This window comes from Symsagittifera roscoffensis, chromosome 3, assembly GCF_963678635.1.
Source record: "Symsagittifera roscoffensis chromosome 3, txSymRosc1.1, whole genome shotgun sequence".
Taxonomy (NCBI): domain Eukaryota; kingdom Metazoa; phylum Xenacoelomorpha; order Acoela; family Convolutidae; genus Symsagittifera; species Symsagittifera roscoffensis.
In genome coordinates this window covers 51,751,175-51,773,830 of record NC_087064.1, presented here as the reverse complement: position 1 = coordinate 51,773,830, position 22,656 = coordinate 51,751,175, and the positions used below count along the sequence as shown (strand labels likewise).

The 22,656-nt window shown below is 33.2% G+C and overlaps 1 protein-coding gene across 1 annotated transcript in view; it reads right to left on the bottom strand.

Annotated features, from left to right (window-relative positions):
• LOC134842378 (plexin-2-like) overlaps nt 1–6,786 on the bottom strand; it is a 45,158-nt gene extending 38,372 nt beyond the window's left edge. The window contains exon 1 of the mRNA XM_063858685.1: nt 6,588–6,786. The gene's annotated coding sequence lies outside the window, so the exon portion shown is untranslated. The remainder of the gene's footprint in view (nt 1–6,587) is intronic.
• Between the last annotated feature and the right edge of the window lie 15,870 nt (nt 6,787–22,656).

Here is a 22,656-nt window from a genome sequence, read left to right as displayed (position 1 = left end):
CCTCCCCCCTATTGTATCGATTAAAAAATCTCCCCCTATTGTATCTACTAAAGAATCTCCCCCTTTTGTATCTACTAAAGAATCCCCCCCTTTCATGAAAGTGGGGTAGATTGCTAAGTAGATCCACTATTTCTGAACTAACCTGCAGTGAATTTAGTTAAACTTGGAATCCAGAAATTAAATAAAATGAATATTTTATTACATGGCTTTAAAAGCTCTGATTACCATCGATACATCAGTTTAGAGTTGATTAAACTTATATCAGATCTTAAAAAATGAGAACCACCCTGGCTAAGTATGTTGGGAAATTTAGTGCGGAAAATACCAATATGTAGGGCAAACACTTGGGTGGTAGAATCAAGAGAATTATTTGATGAATTAAATTCGATGAGTGAACCACCTATTTGTTCAGATTGGGGAAAACGCAGATGTTGATAGGATGCATTATTAATTACCAAATTGAATCGCGCCAAGGCAAAAAAATTGACCACTCGCTGATAGCATTGTAGCAAAAAACAACACACGCTCTTACGTGGAAAATTGTAAACAACTCATACAAATCCAACTGAATATTTCATGGCCGAAAAAATGAAAATGGACTGATCTTTAATTTAGTAGAGGTTTATTGAGGCTAAAAACAGAAGTTGAAACTGACAGTGGTTCGTAAAAACATCAGCTATTTTTTCTTTCTGATGAATTTGTTGGTACAGCTCAAAATCGTCCAAAGAGGAAAAACTTATGCAAAATTATAAATAAAATTCCTGCTTTAGAACTAGCACATTTTTGAACTCAAATTGCTTTTAAGATGGTCTTTTTAAAAATCAAATTACTAGTTTTGCTGTTTTGCTCTTCTTAAATGACAATGAGTCAAGAATCTACAGAGCGGCTGGGAAAATTTAATCATCATTAACAGTGTTTTGAACTTTAGGTGAAAGGAAAGGTTCAAGTGAAATTTCGGATCTACTTAACAATCGCCCTCCCTTTGGTATCTACTAAAGAATTGCCAGCCCTGTAAGAAAAAGCAGTAAAATACTGAACAATAGTGTTGTATTTATTATTCGAGTATCTACTTAACAATTGTTGCCCCCTTTTTCTGGAAAATTTTCCTGCTCCGGGCTGTTATGGCTGCCAAAAAAAAACAACTTTGAGCAAAAATGTTTTAGTCTAGGGGCGGATTTAGGGGGGGGGGGGGTAGGACGCCCTTTCCCCTCAGTGATTCGACCCCCTGCCGACTCAAAGAGCCCCCCTTTGTTCTATTTTGAAATATCCATTTTTGGTGACGGACCCTAAATTTTTTCTAAAGGCGCCTTCGGCGTCAATAGATATTAATTTCCAGGGGGAGCGCGAGCCAAAAAAACGCGATTTTTTGGACGAAATTTTCCAAAACTGCCTAAAAGCGCTTTTTGGCCTGTTTTTTTTTTAATTTTGCCTGCGGCTCAGAAAATTTGGCCAAAACAGGGTCTTTGGGTAAGCTTGAAAAATCAATTTGGTCAATCAAAAAAAGGTCGTCAAAATTTTCGAAAATTTTTTGAAAATCCACCCTCCCCCCTTAAGAAAATCTTATATCCACCCCTGTTATAGTCTGTAATTCAAGAAGAGTTTTTTTTGTGCGCGCAACGTAAAAAAACGTTGAGAAACGAAACGAACTTTAAACCATAAAAAGCTCGATTTTGATTAAGTCGATTATGAAAAGGCAGTTTTTTTTTGTTCAATTTGATAACATTCTCAGATTAGCGTGCTAAACATATCTTAACTAACTGGTATTACTTACTAAGCTTATGCGTTGTGTGTTCTTAGAACGAAAATGGCTATGAGGTATTTGAAACAAAGCACAGTCACAAGTGCATACTTGATAAAATACTGTTTGCAGGATTTCAAAAAAAATAATGACTGTTTTATTTAAACGTTACGCCGACAGAAAAACAAGGATAGCCAGTTACTGTGCAAGTAGTGCAGAATGTTCCGACCGTAGAAGAAAAAGTTTTTTTTCAATTTTTTTTTCAAGTTTTGCAGTTTTTTGAATTTTTGAAAATTTTGAATCCAAAAAGGCGGTAAGATACGCAAAGTAAATTAACAATGCTCAAAAAAAATTAGGTTTTTTTGTTTTTAATTAAGATTTTGTAAGCTTTTAAGCAAATAAGATAAGACTGCTCGCTAACTTTATTCGCTCAAAATGAGACGAAAAATAAAATCTTCAAACAGGTTTTTTTTTCGATACGGGGAAAAAATTTTGTAAAATTTTTGATGTGGTCCGTATCTCGACTGTAAGGGCTTTGATTTTATGTATCACTCAACCCAGTTCGATAACTATTTATGATACCTGATTTTGCGCGGAAAACAAAAAGAGAAAACTGAAACCGACCCGGATACAAAGTTTCTCCCCATTTTCAATGGTCGGAACAACAAGATTCAAAGTATTTATTGGCCAAATATAATAAAAAAAAAGGTGGCGATAAACTTCGAAAGAACAATTCTGAGACTCTTTGAAGAAAAATTTTTTTCTTAAATTTTACATAAAAATGTACTCTTATATAAAAAAAGAGGAATCATCCATACAACCTCCTAACTGATTTATAGGGGATAAAATACCTGTTTTTCATAATTCACATTTAAGCACCAGCTAAATTGATCTAATCAAAAAAGTAGTTCAAAAATAACTATGAAAAAAACTTGGTTAATTAACAGTATAAAATAGCTATTTCGTTTGAAAAGTTTTCTCAAGCAGTCTACTTTGCTTTGAAATGAATAATTTATACAAAAAAAATTTCAAAATAAATACGTGACTAGGCGGGATTCTACGGTAGGTCACTTAGGGTAGATTGTACGGGCTGGTCCAAAAACAGATGACTTAACTTCAAACTTTAGGAAAAACTCATCGGGTACATATCCAAACTTCCGCATTAATTCATTGATTTTTTAGCATGCGAACCAAAGTATGTGTTCTCAATTTAAACTTTGACCGGTCACAATTTTAATTTTTAATTGTTGACCTCAAAAAGGAAAAAAACTGTGGCAGTTAATAATTCGGCACAGATAAAGCTGCTGAAAATATCTGGAAGTAACAGTTCAAAAAATCTGCCATGCCCGCAAGCAGTGCTGTCTACAAGCCGAAATAAGATTTTGAAAGCAAGCTTTTTCAAATCGCTACAAAACAAATGATTTATACTTCAAAAAATGAGAAAAAATAACTATGAAAAAATTTGGTTAATTAACAGTATAAAATAGCTATTCCTTTTGAAAATTTTTTTCAAGCAGTCTTTTATGTGCTTTGGAATGAATAATTTATTCAATTTTTTTTTTCAAAATAAATTTGTGGCTAGGCGGGATTCTGCGGTAGGTCACTTAGGGTAGATTGTACATGCTGATCCAAAAACAGATGACTTTACTCCAAGCTTTAGGAAAAAACTCATCGGGTACATATCCAAAGTTCCGGATTAATTTATTGCTATTTTAGCATTTGAATCAAAGTATGTGTTCTCAATTTAAATTTTGACGGGTAACATTTTTAATTTGTAATTGTTGACCTCAAAACTAAAAAAGAAACTGTGGCAGTTAATAATTCGGGCACAGATAAAGCTGCTGAAGACATATGGAAGTAAAAAATCGAAAATCTGCCATGCCCGCAAGCCGTGCTGTCTTCAAGCGGAATTAAGAGTTCGAAAGCAAGCTTTTTCAAATCGCTACAAAAAAGGATTTATACTTCAAAAAATGAGAAAAAAATCATATGAAAAATAATTTGGTTAATTAACAGTATAAAATAGGTATTCCTCTTGAAACATTTTCTCAAGCAGTCTATTTTGCGCTTTGAAATTAATAATTTATTCGAAATCAATTTTCAAAATAAATACTTGGCTAGGGGGATTCTACGGTAGGTCACTTAGGGGGCATTGTTCCGGCTGATCCAAAAAGAGATGACTTTACTCCAAACTTTAGGAAAAACTCATGGGGTACATATCCAAAGTTCCGCATTAATTTATTTCTTTTTTAGCATGTGAGCCAAAGTATGTGTTCTCAATTTAATTTTCGACGGGTCGGTCACAATTTTAATTTGTAATTGTTGAACTCAAAAAGGAAAAAAAATGTGGCAGTTAATAATTCGGCACAGATAAAGCTGCTGAAAATATTTGGAAATAAAAGTTCAAAAAATCTGCCATGCCCGCAAGCCGTGCTGTCTACAAGCCGAATTATAATTTTGAAAGCAAGCTTTTTTCAAATCGCTACAAAAAATTGATTTATACTACAAAAAAAATGAGACAAAAATCAACGAACCGTCAAAGTAGCCGTTTTTTAAATTGTTTTAGAGATTTTACCCTATACGATTCACACACCATTATTATAAAAACCAGTGCGTAATTAGGATTTGTTCGACTCCCGAACGATTCGGCTAGAACGCAGACAGACAGCACAGCATAATTCTATCATAATCGGCATTGCTGGTGGCGCGGTTGATTTTTCCAATCTGGTTTTAAGTCATTAAGAAGCCCGTGCAACAATTACCCTTCAGGGACTGATTCTGAGGCGGCCACAGTTTGGTGGGGGTCTTCTCGAGACTGAGAAATGACATTTGGGGGAAGGGAGCATTGATTTCGGGGGAACGGTGATTGCTAATTGAAGTACTAATGTCACCCCGGTGGCTAATAATTCACGCATTGCTAGTTGCTCAAAAGTTTTCAAGTGAATGCATATTTTTAAAATGGTATTCAACAACCCAGCAGAAGGGTTCAATTGCTTCTTTTTTGTTTGGACACCCGACGAAAATGGGAATATAATAATGAAAAATAGACATACTTTCCCCAAATATGAGGCCATAAACTGGTGTAGTATTATAGCAGTTTTCTTTTAATTGATGCTGATATCGGAAGTAAAAACAACTTATTAATCAGAAAGCAATTACAACAAGCCAGGCTAATTTTACAGGCGATGCTTAAAAAATGTTTCACGTTTATTTTTTCAAAGACAGAGGTAATGCAGTGCAAAACAAGCTCTAGTTTTCTAGTAAAACTCATACTTACGGTTAGGTTGACTCTCTTCCTATAATTTTCTGGAAACGGTGCCTAAGGAATATGGTAGATAAATATTTAAGTTTCTTTTCATCATCACCCATCGCCATCGCCTTCTGCTTATCATTATTTGTCGCACTTTGAATGATTATAAAATTGGGCTAAAATTCGTCCTCCTATAAGTAAAATTGCGGGCGAGTTGGCAAATGTTGGCGCAAATAACTGGAAGTTGGTGAGTTTAGATAGCATAAAAGCCTTGAGGGAAACTTCTGAAATGTGAAAAATGATCAATTATTTATTCCAACTGAAAATGCCGCCATAATATCCTAGAGATGAAAGCCTTGGAGTGAAAATACTTATGACTTCTTGCACTCTCTTCCCCTCTCGAACTAATTAGCTATAATGGCCCTTGGTCTAGTCGTTTGTGTATACTCAGCAGCGGGCTGTCTAGGAGAAATTTGTCACCTCCCCCTCTCTCCTCGATTCTATGATTATTTGGAACTATTCCCTTGGTACTAGTTTCCGTCAGCCATTTCTGGCTGGCGAAGCCAAAAATTTTCGAATGCCCCCTGAATGATTTCAAGGGCGCAAGCGCTCGGTTAAAAACTACGACTTTTTGGAGAAAACCATCGCAAAACGGCTTTTTCCCCAAAAAAACTGCCAAACATGATTTTTTATGGATCTTAACAACACAGCTCGAGAAAATCGAAATGGCTATAAACTGTTTTGCAAAACAAGTCAGAAATTTTGTAAAAGTTTTAATCAAAAAGTCGTTTCATGTTTTTCGAGCGCCTCCTTTTCAATTTGGAAAGTTCAGCTTTTGGCTTACTTCACATTACCAGATTAGGCCTTCGGAAGGGAACGGATACCTCCTTTTTCGGAAATTTTTCGTACTCAAAATACTACCTTTTGCACCAACATGTTTTGTGCTTACTCACTTTTCTTGCATAATAATTTTTCTGAGGTATAAAAGTTTGAGCTTAATAGTTTGTAAAATAGTTTGTTAAATGGTAAATGAAAGAAAGAAAAAGAACGAGCACTACATTCAAGTATGATCTTGTTGCCAACAGAAATGGAAAGCTGAATAAATCTACATACTGTTTTCAATAAATTTCTCTCTTTCTACTCTGAAAAGGAAAAATCTTAGCAACCCTTGATGTTGTACTTCAGTTTCAGTTGTATAGAGGAAGCAAAGTGAAAATCAATCAATTTTGATCTCATAAAAGCACTGAGCGCATCCGGAATTCGCGTCGAACAAAAATATTTGCCTCCTAAGAAAATTCAGACCTCTGCAAAAAATTGTTTGATCAAAACATTAGAAAAAACTTGCAAGTATTGATAGAACTATTTTCTAAATCTGCTTTAAAATTTGAAGTTCTGCTTGTCTCTTTTGCATTGATTAAAAACAAAACTGAGTTAAAAATAAAACTATTTCTAAATCGAATTCAAAGATTATGCTTTCAACTTACGAACAGAGAGCGCAAAAAAGGTCAAATTAATTTGCATAATTCCAAACCCATTTACTTTTTACAACCCCGAATAAAATTCAATGGGACAATTATAAAATTAATACCGAGCCATACTTACATTCTTTTGAAGCCGAATAGACTACTGCATCTACTGTATTCTTGTTGACTCCAAAATAAAGTCTACTGACGGTTAAATTGAAACAGCAGAATGGTGGGGGGATTGGATACTACTTTCACGTTAAGTGCAACAGAAAACGAGCGAGAAGAAAAATGCCTGCGGTTTTAAAAGGAAGAAAAGATACTTATAGAGATGTGATAAAAAGATAGTTAGATAAAAGAGATGGTTGCTCTTTTCTTAAGGTGTATATCTGAGCTCTTCTGCTGAAAAGATAACACCAAATCTAACGGCAGAGAATCCTCTCAATCTCTCAAAAGTCGCGGGGTTGAAATTTGAACAAAAGGAGGAGTATGCTTCAAAAGGGTAGATTTCGAGGGTTAGTTGATCAGCTTAGGATTTGATAAAAGGGCAGGGTTACTATCAATGCTACGGTGGTGGGGGAGGGAGCAACAATGGGAGGGGGCTGGTTTGTGCTCAATTATGAAAGGTAGTATTGATTTTTTGAGTATCGGAGGCAATTATATGAATTGAATCAAGCCTTCCGCCCGCATCGATTCCCTGCAGGGATCCCCGAAGGCAATACATGTATCATAATTTATGGTTATCATTATGTTTATTGTCATTCGTCTCTTGAGATCAAATCACGCGGAAAATTGCATACGAGACAATAATACCACGATGGCTTTATATCCATTTCCTTATTCAAAACACAATTTTCTTGACTCCAGTCAAATTGGCTTCAAATTAGGACAAGAGAACAAAAAAAAACAAATCTGTTTCTTTTGAAACAATAATAAACAAAATTATGATGAAAAAGGACAAAGTAAAAAATGTTTATTTGAAGAATAAACGAACAAGGGCAGAGCTTGCGCGCAAAATAACTGAAAGAACCCAGTTTCAAATGAGAGGAACTAATTTTATTTCAAAAAGCAGTCAGTCTTCACAATTCAGTCGCACTAGATTATTCTGCCTAATTTGCTTTGAAACAAGTGAAAATTTGCAATTTTTCGCTCGTATTTATCCATTCTTTAAATTTAAGGACGAGGAAATTAAACAAAAAATGGAACAGTGGATAGGCGGAAAACATAATTGCCTGAGGCTCTGAACGCAGGTTATGTCAACAAGACAAGATTAACGTAATCTAGGAATTCTTTTTTCAGTGTCTTTCTCAAACTCAGTTTAATACATCAGGGAAGCTTTGTTAATCAAAAGAATGATTTTCAGGGGAAGCGTTTTCTTTCATCGAAGTCGAAGCTCCGACTTAAAAATAATGAGTTAAAAAACAGCAAAATTTCTGTGTCATCCATGAAAACAATGGAAAAAAGCTGACGTACCATTTTTTTTGTTTTGAGGTTAGTTTTTCTTGTCGTTTACGATTTTACTTATTTAGATTTTACTTATTTTAGTTTCATTGTAGAACTAATAAAAAAAATGTATATTAAATATGTCAAAATTTGTTAACAAAAACGGTACTAAATGACGATGGTAGCAAATGACCAATTTTGCGATCTTGTTGTTCCGACTTTCGATATGAAAGTAACGGAATATTTGTGCTCGGGGTGGGTTTTTTTTCTTCAGACAAATTTCGACTTCTTAACGGAAGGTATTGTTGTCCTGATCTCAAATTTGAAAAGATATTTCACCTGAAAATTTGAAAAGATATTTTCGTAAAGTTATGTGGGGTTTAAAGCGTTCCATTTTGGCCAATTTGGGACAATTAACGCGCGATAAATTTCGCGCTATTAACGCGTAAGCGAAGAGTTAATCCGTCTTAGAAATCGTTCCAAATTGGTTAAAAGAAGCTTATTTGCCGTAATTGATTTGTTACAAGGAGCGAAATCAATCTTTTTGTACTTTATATGGCGTGTGGGGGGATGATTTTCAGAACATTTTCAATTTTAAAAAAATTTCATTTTTTCTTTTTGTTTTTTTTTAATTTCTCAATGTTATTACTGCTCCATAAACCTTAAAGGCAGTCGGAACATTCTCAGGGCTTTGCCCTGATACGAGCAGTCTTGTTGTTCCGACTTTCGATACGGAAGTAACGGAATATTTGTGCTCGGGGTGGGTTTTTTTTTCTTCAGACAAATTTCGACTTTTTAACTAGCCATTTTTGACGGAAATTTTTTTATATCATTCGAAAGGTATTGTTGTCCTGAGCTCAAATTTGAAAAGATATTTCACCTGTGATCATTTTTCGTAAAGTTACGGGGGGTTAAAGATTGCCATTTTGGCCAATTTGGGACAATTAACGCGCGATATATTTCGCGCTATTAACGCGCAAGCGGAGAGTTAATCCGTCTTAGAAATTGTTCCAAATTGGTTAAAAGAAGCATATTTACCATAATTGGTTTGTTACAAGCAGCGAAATCTATCCTTTTGTACTTTATATGGCGTGTGGGGGGATGATTCTCTTTAAAAAATTTCACATTTTAGAAAAAAAAAATTTCTTTTGTTTTATTTCATTGAATTTTTTAATGTTATTACTGCTCCATAAACCTTAAAAAGTAGTCGGAACATTCAGGGCTTCGCCCTGATACGAGCATTCTGATGTCTCAAATATTTTGATGGATGGCTTGGCAAATATGCATGTTTTATGTGCGATATAAATTCACGTCGTTGATGAACAAGAGTGAAACTTTTTGGTTGAATTACCAATTTACAACATCTATTTTACAATTACGGTTGACCGTCAATGTGGCACTGACATCGTTATGAGTTAATCTGATTCAATTAATAGATAGCGTTGTCCTGTTATGCAACACACGATGTTTTGGTACTTTTACCTGAGTAACAAATTTGAGAGAAAACAAGACTATTCGCATCAAGGCGACTCCCTGAATATTCCGACTGCCCTTTAACGTCAATGGGGAAAAATTCGACGGAAAATTTTTCCAAGTGATTTTTTTGAAATATTCCCCCGCACGCTAATTTAAGTACAAAATGATATATTTAGTTCAATTCAACTTGAAAAATTTCTGAGAAGGTCTTAGTCTTAGGGGAACACTCTACTACTCTACTCATTTTTTAATTTTCATCTCAACTTTGGATCTAAACTTTAAACAAGACTGCTCGTATCAGGGCAAAGCCCTGAATGTTCCGACTGCCTTTTAAGGTTTATGGAGCAGTAATATCATTGAGAAATTAAATGAAATAAAACGAAATGAAAAAAAAAATTTTTTTTAAATTTGAAATTTTTATGAAAATCATCCCCCCACACGCCATATAAAGTACAAAACGATTGATTTCGCTCCTTGTAACAAATCAATTACGGCAAATAAGCTTCTTTTAAACAATTTGGAACGATTTCTAAGACGGGTTAACTCTCCGCTTACGCGTTAATAGCACGAAATATATCGCGCGTTAATTGTCCCAAATTGGCCAAAATGGCAATCTTTAAACCGCCGTAACTTTACGAAAAATGATCACAGGTGAAATATTTTTTTCAAATTTGAGCTCAGGACAACGATACCTTTCGAATGATATTTAAAAAATTCCGTCAAAAATGGCTAGTTAAGAAGTCGAAATTTGTCTGAAGAAAAAAACCCACCCCGAGCACAAATATTCCGTTACTTCCGACTCGAAAGTCGGAACAAAAGTCAGATATAAAATAACCATGATAAAAATTTTTTTTAGATCTAATACAAGATCTGTAGAGTATTCCCCTAAGATCTTCAGAAACCAGAAAAACTCGTCTCAGTGTTGAGCTGACTGCTCTTCAGCCTGCAATATGTTTTTCATTCAATTACAGAATTGAACAAAATTGCTAGTAACCGGGCCCAACCCTGAAGATTCCCTCAAATCTTTAAAATGCGTGGAATAATTAGTGGATAAAAGTTTTGGTACATTTTTATGGTTATAATTTGAAATAATTTGTTTTATAAGTTTCACCCAGAGTAAGTTAACAATTGATAATTGTTTCGAATTGCGAAGAAAGTGCGGAATAATTATGCTTGGGGTTGTTGTTATATTATTCAATCAATTTTTTTCAGATTTTTTCAAGACTATTTACTCCATCTGACTGATAATGCTGTCTTGAGCTCAAATTCAAAAAAAATATATGTTTTGCTTATGATCATTTCTTGTACAATTATGGGGCTAAAATAGCAAGTTTGGTCATTTTGGGATAATTGACGCGCAACGAATGCTTTCGTATAACAAGCGTACTGCCAAAAATTTGCGTTCCAATTTGAATTTAGGCCAGCAGTTTAGTCCCTCCAAACCAATCAGAAACGCTGAACACGCCTTTTGTATCTTACATAGCATGTGGGGGGATAAAATGAAAAAAAAACGTCTCCTTTTTTTGATTATTTCGTCAATTATTCAACCAAAAAAAAAAAAATCAATTGGCCTCAAAATGCAGTGGCAGCATTCAGTCTCTCGCACTGGTATACAAACAGTTTTGTTTGCATCGACTAACCTAATGCTTGGAACAATTCAATTCAACATAAAATGCCCTAATTCAATTCGGGTTTCTTTCTGAACCAAATTTAGTAGCCGTTTTTGGCATTTTCGGAACGAAACATTTCGGGTTTTTATCAAAGTGGGACGAATTAACCATTTGGGAACTCTTATAAGTTTTACAAAATTTATCACAGGCGAGAGATTTGAAATTTGAGCTCAATGCATCAATATTGATGAGACTAAGTCAAAGTTGCCTTGAAATTGGCTAGTTAAACAATCGAAATAACAAACTCGAAAAATTTTAACCGGTAACGCTTGCCAGAGAAAAATAAGCAGACAAAAAATTAGTTTGAATCAATTTGTTTGATAAAATTGCATGATCCTCAGGTAGAGGAGTTAGAGTTATGTTTCGACTGACTCGAACAAAATCGACCCTGTTTCGACCAAATTGAGCCGTACTGGCTATGTTTTAGTCTACGGGACTGAATCAAAATTATGTGTTTGACTGAAACGTGCTGTGTTTTGACCGGCTCGGCCCAGATTGGTTATTTTTAGACAGACTCGACAAAATCAAAAAGGTGTTCGATGTGTTCAATTGAAGCGTGCTATGTTTCGACCGACTCGACCCAAACCGTCTACGTTTTCACCTAATATTTTTCACAGCCTGTATATTTCATGTAATTCAAAGTATTTGACTTTTTCACCATCAATTACAATATTGAGTGTAATATTTTGGTTCTGACGTAGTCTAAATTTATCAGTATCTTAAATTCGGGGAGATGAAGTTTGTATGTTTTTTTAGTACATCAAAACTTCCTTATTAGTTACATTCTTTTTGCAAAACATTGCTTCTTAGGCATCTGTCACAGATTATGTGCAGCCCATTCCTTAAGTTCGACTATGTTGTGAGACAGTGTTCGACCATTTTTTGACGACACTTTATGTTCGACCATTTTTCGACGACACTTTGTTCGACCATGTTTCGACTTCATTTTGTGTTCTACTAGGTTTCGACCGATGTTAAGTTTCAATTTTGTGTTCGACCAAGACCAAGCACCGACTTTGTGTTCGGCCATAACAAGATTGTGTTCAACCACGGATTTTGAGTCGAAAAACGTCTGTGTGTTTGACCGAAATTGGTTTAAAAATAAGAAAAAAATATGTCGAACACCTCGATCCGGGTCAAATTATTCTTGTGAAGTAAAAAGTATCAAAAATTGCATGCTTAACATCTCATTAGAAACAGGCAGACAATATATGATAAGTGTCCTCATGATGAAACTACGTGTGCAAATTTTTTCGACGGAAAACCTCAAAAAATGAATAATGAATAAAATTAAAAGTTAGGGCTAGAATTATATAGAGATTAATGGCTATTATGTTATCAACAAAATTGATGCACCGGTTTTTCAGAGACAACAATTAAAAAAAGTTTTGCTGAAAAATTGACAAACATTTGAGGGGAGATTTTTGGAGAAAACTAATCTTCAAGCAGTTTTGCCTACTCTCACATTGTAACATGGATAATTTTCGCGTAATCTTTTTTTATCATTCGTACAAGATTAATTTTAAAAACTTGATAAGCTGTGCTTTCGCAGCCTGATTTATATATGCGCCAGAGATCAAGCCGACGGATCTTGAAGCCGAATATTATAAAATGTGAAATATGATTATTTTGAAAACTTTTTTGAAGAATTTCTGAATTTCATGATTTTTCTTCACGTTATTGACGTTTCCATAAAATTTAAGCTTTCAAATGATGCTGAGGAGATTTCAAATTGAAACATGTTGAAGCCGTTTTTCATGTTTATAATTTGTGCATTTCAAAAACTGGTTGATTCTATTAACGGATGCCAATTACAAAAGGTGCATTGTCATGAACAACGCTTAATATAGACTAAACTTGCCTAAATGTTTGAAAAGCAACGTTTTATAAATGAAAAAAAGTGATTTGAGGTGCTTGTAAAGTAAAAATTTTGGCCCGAAGTCCCTTCGGCTTGTCCTAGACCCGATTGTTCTAGACCCGATTTATATCAGTGACGTTTAACATCATCTGTTAGCTGCGTGCTGTTACCACACTCTGATTGCGTAATGATACACTGTAGGCGAGCAATATACGGAATGGTGTAGAAGCAGATAGATTCCAAGAGCCGAAAAACGGAAAAATTTTATTTTTTAAGAACTAATTGGTAAAGAACTTTTAGAATAGTCAGAATTACCAAAAAACGAATAAATTTTAAATTTACGGAAAAGTTTAATAATTTTTTTTCCAAAAATTCATTTAAAAAACGGCGGATATTCAACAAAAAGACATATCTACAAATTGTTATATCTTGTAGCCAAAAATACATCAGAATAACGTAAACTAGCAATTATTGACGGAATTTTTTTGATAACATTCAAAATATATTGTTGACCTGAGCTTAAAATTGAACAGATATTTCACCTGTAATCATTTTTCGTAAAGTTATGAGGGTTTAAAAATTGCCATTTTGGCAATTATGACCAATTTGGGACAATTAACGCGCGATATAATTGGCGCTATTAACGCGTAAGCTGAGATTTAATCCGTCTTAGAAACCTTTCCTAATTAGCTGAACGAAGCTTTTTTGCCATAATTGATTTGTTACAAGGAACGAAATCTATCTTTTTGCATTTTATACGGCGTGTGGGGTGATGAATTTCAAAAAAAAAATCCTATTTAAGAAAAAATTTCATTTTTTTTTCGTTAAGTCTTTTATGTTATTACTGCTCCATAAAACCTTAAAAGGCAGTCGGAACATTCAGGGCTTCGCCCTGATACGAGCAGTTTTGTATAGTTTAATGCGCTTTTTATTTCTGTAATTCTTGTCCACCACGAACAAGCAATATTCTGTCTTGTTTCTTGGTTTTTTGGAAGCCAAATTGTGATGACTGTGCTTATAGCTTTTAACAATTTTATAGGACAACGTCTTAAATGTTTGAAATAATTCTGAACTTAACTTGAGACAGCGAATTGCGCTTTTTCGGATGATTGCGCTTTTTCGGAGAGTTTCATTTTTGCCTTACAAGCAAGCCCGCCTCCAATAATTAATTAGCTCGCACAAAATTATTTGCTGTTCCGATGAAGCTATCTAAGCAAAACAAAGTTGAACAATTTCAAGTTAGGCCGAATTGTAAATCGGTTTGAAAACTTCAGGTTTCATAGAACTAATCGGTTTCCAAAAAAATGAAGTTTTTCTAAGCAAGCTAAAAAAACTTTGAAATATTTCAAAACTATTCATGAAGCAAATCGGATGACGCGATTTGAGGTTTTTATATGGAAGCTATTGCACCAATAAAATATTGAAATATTTCAAGTTGTTTCATAGAGCGAAAAAATAAGCAAAAAAATTAAGTATTTTAGGCTAGCTTGGTAAAAAGTTGAAGTTTTTCTTAGTAAGCTATTCAAGCTATGAAATGAAACACTTCAAGTTCGCAAAAGGTTCAAAAATTTCTATGCAAGCTATTTAAAACATGAACTTTTAAACATTTCTAAGCTATTGCATACATTGATTTGGTTCACAAAAGGATCATACACTATTAAGCTATGACACTTTGACTTATTTCCAGTTATTTTAAGACTAATAAAGTTCACAAACAAATAAAATTAAATAAGGAAGCTGTTTAAACTATGAAACTTTAAACGGTTCAAGTGCTTTCAAAAAAACAACTGGATGGCAAACTGCTTTTCTGGTGAAACCTTTGAAAAGAATTCCAGGTTTTTGCTCATTTTTAGTTAGTTTTTTGCGCGAGCTAATGGAGCAAGGAACTTCGAAAAAAACCAAGCTAATTCTGATATCGAATCGTTTTAACAGTTTTATAAAGCAAGCAAATCAAGTTATGAAACTTTCAAAAAATTCAAGATATTTAATGAAACAAATCGGTTCACGAAAAACTTGTTTAAGCAAGCTATTCGAAACTTTAAAGCTGTTCAAAACTTCGAAAACTACAAGAATGTAAAAAAAATCCCAGTAAATTCATAGACTGACTCGGTTTGCGGAAAGTTTAAGTTCTTCTAGGCAAGCTAATAGAGCTAAGCAACTTTGAAATAGTTCAAGTCAATTCAAAACCGAATCACTACACGAAAATCTTACAAGTTTTCTAGGCAAGCTATTCAAGCTATTAAAACTTGAACTATTTCCAATGATTTCGTAGACCGAATCGGTTCGCAAAAAATTAAAGTTTTTCTAAGGAAGCTTTTAAAGATATGAAAATTTGAATTATTTCGTTTTATTTCATAATCTGAATCGTTAGCGAAAAGGTTGTTTTTCTGAGCAAGCTTTTCAAGCTATGAAACAACCAATTATTTCAAGTTTTTTCATAGAACGAATCAGTTTGCAAAAAGTTCAAGTTTTCCTAAGAAAGCTTCAGAGCTATGAAACTTCAAATTATTTCAAAATATTTTGTGGACCGAATCGAAGTTTTGTACGCAGGCTTTTGAAAGCTATGTTATTTTGTTTTATTACAAATTATTTCATTGATTAAATCAGTTCGCGAAAAGTTGAAGTTTTTCAGAGCAAGTTTTTCATGCTATAAAACTTTTAATTTTTACATGTTATTCATAGACTGAGTTGTTCGCGAAAAGGTTGTTTTTCTAAGCAAGCTGTAAAAGCTGTGAAACATTGAATTATTTCAAGATTTTTCATAGAACGTGTCGGTTCGCAAAAAGTACAAGTTTTGTAAACACGCTTTTAAAGCTAGGTCATTTTCTATTATTACAAATTATTTCATAGACTGAATTAGTTCGCGGAAAGTTGAAGTTTTTCTAAGGAAGCTTTTAAAACTATGAGATTTTGAATCATTTGTTTTTACATCATAGACTGAACCGTTCGCGAAAAGGTTGTTTTTCTGAGCAAGGTTTTCAAGCTATGAAACAAGGAATTAGTTCAAGATATTTCATAAAACGAATCGGTTCGCAAAAAGTTGAAGTTTTTCAGAGCAAGCTTTTCATGCTATGAAACTTTTAATTATCACACGTTATTCATAGACTGAATCGTTCGCGAAAAAGTTGTTTTTCTTAGCAAGCTGTAAAAGCTGTCAAACATTGAATTATTTCATAAAACGATTCGGTTCGCAAAAAGTACAATTTTTGTAAACACGCTTTTAAAGCTAGATCAATTTCTATTATTACAAATTATTTCATAGATTGAATCAGTTCGCGAAAATCTTAAAGTTTTTCAGAGCAAGCTTTTAAAGCTATGAAACTCTGAATCATTTCATGTTATTTCATAGACAGGATCATTTGCGAAAAGGTTGTTTTTCTGAGTAGGTTTTTCAAGCTATGAAACTTCAAATTATTTCAAGTTATTTTGTAGACCGAATCGGTTCGCAAAAAATTTAGGTTTCTCTAAGCAATTTTTCAGGATAAAATTAAATAAGGAAGCTGTTTAAACTATGAAACTTGAAACGGTTCAAGTGCTTTCAAAAAAACAACTGGATGGCAAACTGCTTTTCTGGTGAAACCTTTGAAAAGATTTCCAGGTTTTTGCTCATTTTTAGTTAGTTTTTTGCGCGAGCTAATGGAGCAAGGAACTTCGAAAAAAACCAAGCTAATTCTGATATCGAATCGTTTTTACAGTTTTATAAAGCAAGCAAATCAAGTTATGAAACTTTAAAAAAATTCAAGATATTTAATGAAACAAATCGGTTCACGAAAAACTTGTTTAAGCAAGCTATTCGAAACTTTAAAGCTGTTCAAAACTTCGAAAACTACAAGACTGTAAAAAAAATCCCAGTAAATTCATAGACTGACTCGGTTTGCGGAAAATTTAAGTTCTTCTAGGCAAGCTAATAGAGCTAAGCAACTTTGAAATAGTTCAAGTCAATTCAAAACCGAATCACTACACGAAAATCTTACAAGTTTTCTAGGCAAGCTATTCAAGCTATTAAAACTTGAACTATTTCCAATTATTTCGTAGACCGAATCGGTTCGCAAAAAATTAAAGTTTTTCTAAGGAAGCTTTCAAAGATATGAAAATTTGAATTATTTCGTTTTATTTCATAATCTGAATCGTTAGCGAAAAGGTTGTTTTTCTGAGCAAGCTTTTCAAGCTATGAAACAACGAATTATTTCCAGTTTTTTCATAGAACGAATCAGTTCGCAAAAAGTTCAAGTTTTCCTAAGAAAGCTTCAGAGCTATGAAACTTCAAATTATTTCAAATTATTTTGTGGACCGAATCGAAGTTTTGTAAGCAGGCTTTTGAAAGCTATGTTATTTGTTTTATTACAAATTATTTCATTAATTAAATCAGTTCGCGAAAAGTTGAAGTTTTTTAGAGCAAGTTTTTCATGCTATGAAACTTTTAATTTTTACATGTTATTCATAGACTGAATTTTTCTAGTTGTTTTTCTAAGCAAGCTGTAAAAGCTGTGAAACAATGAATTATTTCAAGTTTTTTCATAGAACGAGTCGGTTTGCAAAAAGTACAAGTTTTGTAAACACGCTGTTAAAGCTAGGTCATTTTCTATTATTTCAAATTATTTCATAGAATGAATTAGTTCGCGAAAAAGTTGAAGTTTTTCTAAGGAAGCTTTTAAAACTATGAGATTTTGAATCATTTGTTTTTACTTCATAGACTGAACCGTTCGCGAAAAGGTTGTTTTTCTGAGCAAGGTTTTCAAGCTATGAAACAAGGAATTAGTTCAAGATATTTCATAGAACGAATCGGTTCGCAAAAAGTTGAAGTTTTTCAGAGCAAGCTTTTCATGCTATGAAACTTTTAAATATTACATGTTATTCATAGACTGAATCGTTCGCGAAAAAGTTGTTTTTCTTAGCAAGCTGTAAAAGCTGTCAAACATTGAATTATTTCATAAAACGATTCGGTTCGCAAAAAGTACAATTTTAAAGCTAGGTCAATTTCTATGATTACAAATTATTTCATAGATTGAATCAGTTCGCAAAAATCTTAAAGTTTTTCAGAGCAAGCTTTTAAAGCTATGAAACTCTGAATTATTTCATGTTATTTCATAGACTGGATCATTTGCGAAAAGATTGTTTTTCTGAGCAGGGTTTTCAAGCTATGAAACTTCAAATTATTTCAAGTTATTTTGTAGACCGAATCGGTTTGCAAAAAATTTAGGTTTTTCTAAGCAATTTTTCAGGATAGAAATTTCGAAATAATTCAAGTTTATTCATAAACTGAATCAAATTGTGAAGAAAAATAAAGTTTCCTAAGCAAGCTATTCCAGCAATGAATTTTGACTTTCGTAGATTGAATCTGCTTGCAAAAATTTCAGTTTTTCTAAGCAAGCTATTCATCAAGCTATGAAACACTGAATAATTTCCAGTTATTTCATAAACTGAATTGGTTCGCGGAAAGCTTAAAATTTTTCAGAGCATGCTTTTAAAGCTATGAAACTTTGAATTATTTCATGTTATTTCATAGACTGAATCGTTTGCGAAAAAGTTGTTTTTCTGAGCAAGGTTTTCAGGCAACGAAACTTTGAATTAATTCATGTTATTTCATAGACTGAATCGTTCGCGAAAAATTTCAGTTTTTCTAAACAAGCTATTCATCAAGCTATGAAACACTGAATATTTTCCAGTTTTTCTTGTAGACTGAATTGGTTTGCGAAAAGCTTAAAATTTTCCAGAGCCAGCTTTTAAAGCTATGAAACTTTGAATCATTTCATGTTATTCCATAGACTGAATCGTTCGCGAAAAGGTTGTTTTTCTGAGCAAGGCTTTCAAGCTATGAAACATGAAAATAATTCACGCTATTTCATTGAACGAATCGATTCGCAGTAAGTTCAAGTTTTCCTAAGCAAGGCTCAAAGCTATGAAACTTCAAGTTGTTTCAAGTTATTTTGTAGACCGAAAAGGTTAGCAAAAATTTTAAGTTTTGTAAGCACGCTTTTAAAGCTATGTTATTTTGTTTTATTACAATTTATTTCATTGATTGAATCAGTTCGCGAAAATTTGAAGTTTTTCTAAGCAAGGTTTTAAAGCAATGAAAATTTGAATAAATTCATGTTATTTCATAGACTGAACCGTTCGCGAAAAAGTTGAGTTTTCTGAGCAAGCAAATCAACCTAATGAAACTTGAACTGTTTCAATTTTTTTTGTAGACCGAGTCGGTTCGAAATTTTTTTATAATTCTTGAAAGCACGCTTTTAAAGCTATGTTATTTTACTTTTTTACAATTTATTTCATTGATTGAACCAGTTCGCGAAAAGCTTAAAGTTTTTCAGAGCAAGTTTTTAAAGCTATGAAAATTTGAATAATTGCATGTTATTTCATAGACTGAATCGTTCGCGAAAAAGTTGAGTTTTTCTAAGCAAGCTATTCATCAAGCTATGAAACACTGAAAATTTTCCAGTTATTTCACAGACTGAAGTGGTTCGCGAAAAGCTTAAAGTTTTTCTGAGCAAGCTAATCAAGCTAATGAAACTTGACTCTTTCAAATTATTTGTAGACCGAATCGGTTCGCAACAATTTTAAGTTTTGTAAGCACGCTTTTAAAGCTATATTAATTTATTTCATTACAATTTACTTCATTGATTGAATCAGTTTGCAAAAAATTGAAGTTATGCTAAGGAAATTTTTAAAACTATGAAACCTTGAATTAATTCATGTTATTTCATAGACTGAATTGTTCGCGAAAAGGTTGTTTTTCTGAGCAAAGTTTTCAAGCTATGAAACATGAATTAATTTCCATTTATGTCATAGACTGAATTGCTTCGCGAAAAGCTTAAATTTTTTCAGAGCAAGCTTTTAAAGCTATGAAACTCTGAATTATTTTATAGTATTTCATAGACTGGATCATTCGCGAAAAGGTTGTTTTTCTGAGCAGGGTTTTCAAGCTATGAAACTTGGAGTTTTTTCAAGTTATTTTGTAGACCGAATCGGTTCGCAAAAATTTTAAGTTTTGTAAGCACGCTGTTAAAGCTATGTTATTTTGTTTAATACAATTTATTTCATTATTTGAATCAGTTTGCAAAAGGTTGAAGTTTTGCTAAGGAAACTTTTAAAGCTATGAAATTTTGAATCCATTCATTTTACTTCATAGACTGAATCGTTCGCAAAAAATGTTTTTTTTCTAAGCAAGGTTCGGGATAGAAATTTCGAAATAATTCATTTTAATTCATAAACCGAATCAGTTTGTGAAAAAAATCAAGTTTTCTAAGCAAGCTTTTCCAGCTAGGAGTTTTTAAATTTCGTAGACTGAATCTATTTGCAAAAAATTGAAGTTTTTCTAAGCAAGGTATAAAAGCAATGAAATTTTGAATTATTTCATGTGATTTAATAGACTGAATCGTTCGCGAAAAAGTTGAGTTTTTCTAAGCAAGCTATTCATCAAGCTATGAAACGCTGAATAAATTTCAGTTGTTTCATAGACTGAAGTGTTTTGCGAAAAACTTAAAGATTTCCTGAGCAAGCTAATCGTGCTAATAAAACATGAAATTTTTCAAGTTATTTTGTAGAACGAGTCGTTTTGCCAAAATTTTAAGTTTTGTAGCACGCTTTTAAGGCTATGTTATTTTTCTTTGCGATTTATTTCATTGATTGAATCAGTTTGCAAAAAGTTGAAGTTTTGCTAAGGAAACTTTTAAAGCTAAGAAACTTTGAATCATTTCATTTTACTTCATAGACTGAATCGTTCGCGAAAAAGTGTTTTTTTTTCTAAGCAAGGTTCAGGATAGAAATTTCGAAATAATTCATTTTAATTCATAAACCGAATCAGTTTGTGAAAAAAAAATCAAGTTTTCTAAGCAAGGTTTTCCAGCTATGAATTTTTAAATTTCGTAAACTGAATCTGTTCGCGAAAAGCTTAAAGTTTTTCAGAGCAAGTTTTTAAAGCTATGAAAATTTGAATAATTTCATGTTATTTCATAGACTGAATCGTTCGCGAAAAAATCGAGTTGTTCTAAGCAAGCTATTCATCAAGCTATGAAACACTGAATAATTTCCAGTTATTTCATAGACTGAAGTGGTTCGCGAAAAGCTTAAAGATTTCCTGAGCAAGATAATCATGCTAATGAAACATAAACTGTTTCAAGTTATTTTGTAGACCGAATCGGTTTGCAAAAGTTTTAAGTTTTGTAACCACACTTTTAAAACTATGTTACTTTATTTTCTTACAAATTGTTTCATTGATTGAATCAGTTCGCAAATAGTTGAAGTTTTTCTGGGGAAGCTTTTAAAGCTATGAAACTTTGAAATTTTTTATGTTATTTCATAGACTGAATTGTTCGCGAAAAAGTTTAGTTTTTCTAAACAAGCTATTCATCAAGCTATGAAACACTGAATAATTTCCAGTTTTTTTATAGACTGAATTGGTTCGCGAAAAGGTTAAAATTTTCCAGAGCCAGCTTTTAAAGCTATGAAATTTTGAATCATTTCATGTTATTTCATAGACTGAATCGTTCGCGAAAAGGTTGTTTTTCTGAGCAAGGTTTTCAAGCTATGAAACTTGGAATGATTTCCAGTTGTTTCATAGAACGAATCGGTTTGCAAAATATTCAGTTTTTGGTCACCACTTCACAATTTAATAACTCCGATATTGAAACCTCTAATGAATTTGCAGACTACGAACCTAGCCCATCCACCTTTTCCCAACTCCCTTTCAACCCATCCAGACTCAAATCACCGATGAATCTTCCTCACCCCTTCCTCCTATACTGATGCAACACCAATTTACTCCCCAATGACCAGCGACCCACCTGACCACTCTATTCCCGTTGACACCGATTTTGAAAACGAATTAGATAACTTCATAACCCTTCAACAACAACTACAACAACCTAACACACTAACCATCCATCACCTCTCACAGACTATAACTTCCTTTGAATCCTCCAACTCTCCATCCACTACTAGAGAAAACCGAGCCCAACAAGTATTTAAACGAGAACTCTCCAATACTCAGTTCACTTCTGATCCTCGAACAGCTCAAACTTTTATGGATTATCTACTTCATACTAACACAGAAGAATTTTGCCAAGTATCTTTACCATTTTTTCCACAGTACACTTACTTTACTATCACTCAAATCCTAACAACGATCAACCAAATTACGTTAACGAAAATGCATTATTTCCCACATTTTCATGGACCTCATACTATCACTTCAGTAACCCATTGTCACTCCCACTATATAATAATCCAGATGATAATGAATTATGTCAAACTAGGCTATATCATCTCACTACAGCACTTCACGAAAAACAGTTCACAATTATCGGATTAAATCAAACGCTTAATAGATTCACTGCACAAAATGCTAATAGATTTTCAATTAACCATTATGCTCACGCCATTGCACGACCAAATGCAGTTACATTTTCAAATGACGATAGTAACGCTAGCCCCCAACTATGTGAAAATTTTTTCATCAAATCCTCATATATATTTACCCTTAACTCTATGAATAAAAAATTTGACCACATTATATCCACAGCATTTCGCGACACAAAAGCTTACGAATCTTATTTCAAAATTTTAACCATTTCTCACTAATTTTTGATTTCCTAACACCCAAAGAACGTGATTTACACTGCTCACATCAAATTATGTTACGCAAAAAACAGACTCACACATACACTTACTACAAATTCATACAACACCATACACAACTAATACACCATCAAGACAACCAAACCATCGATTTCAATCTGTTAACTCCGAATACATTTCACCAT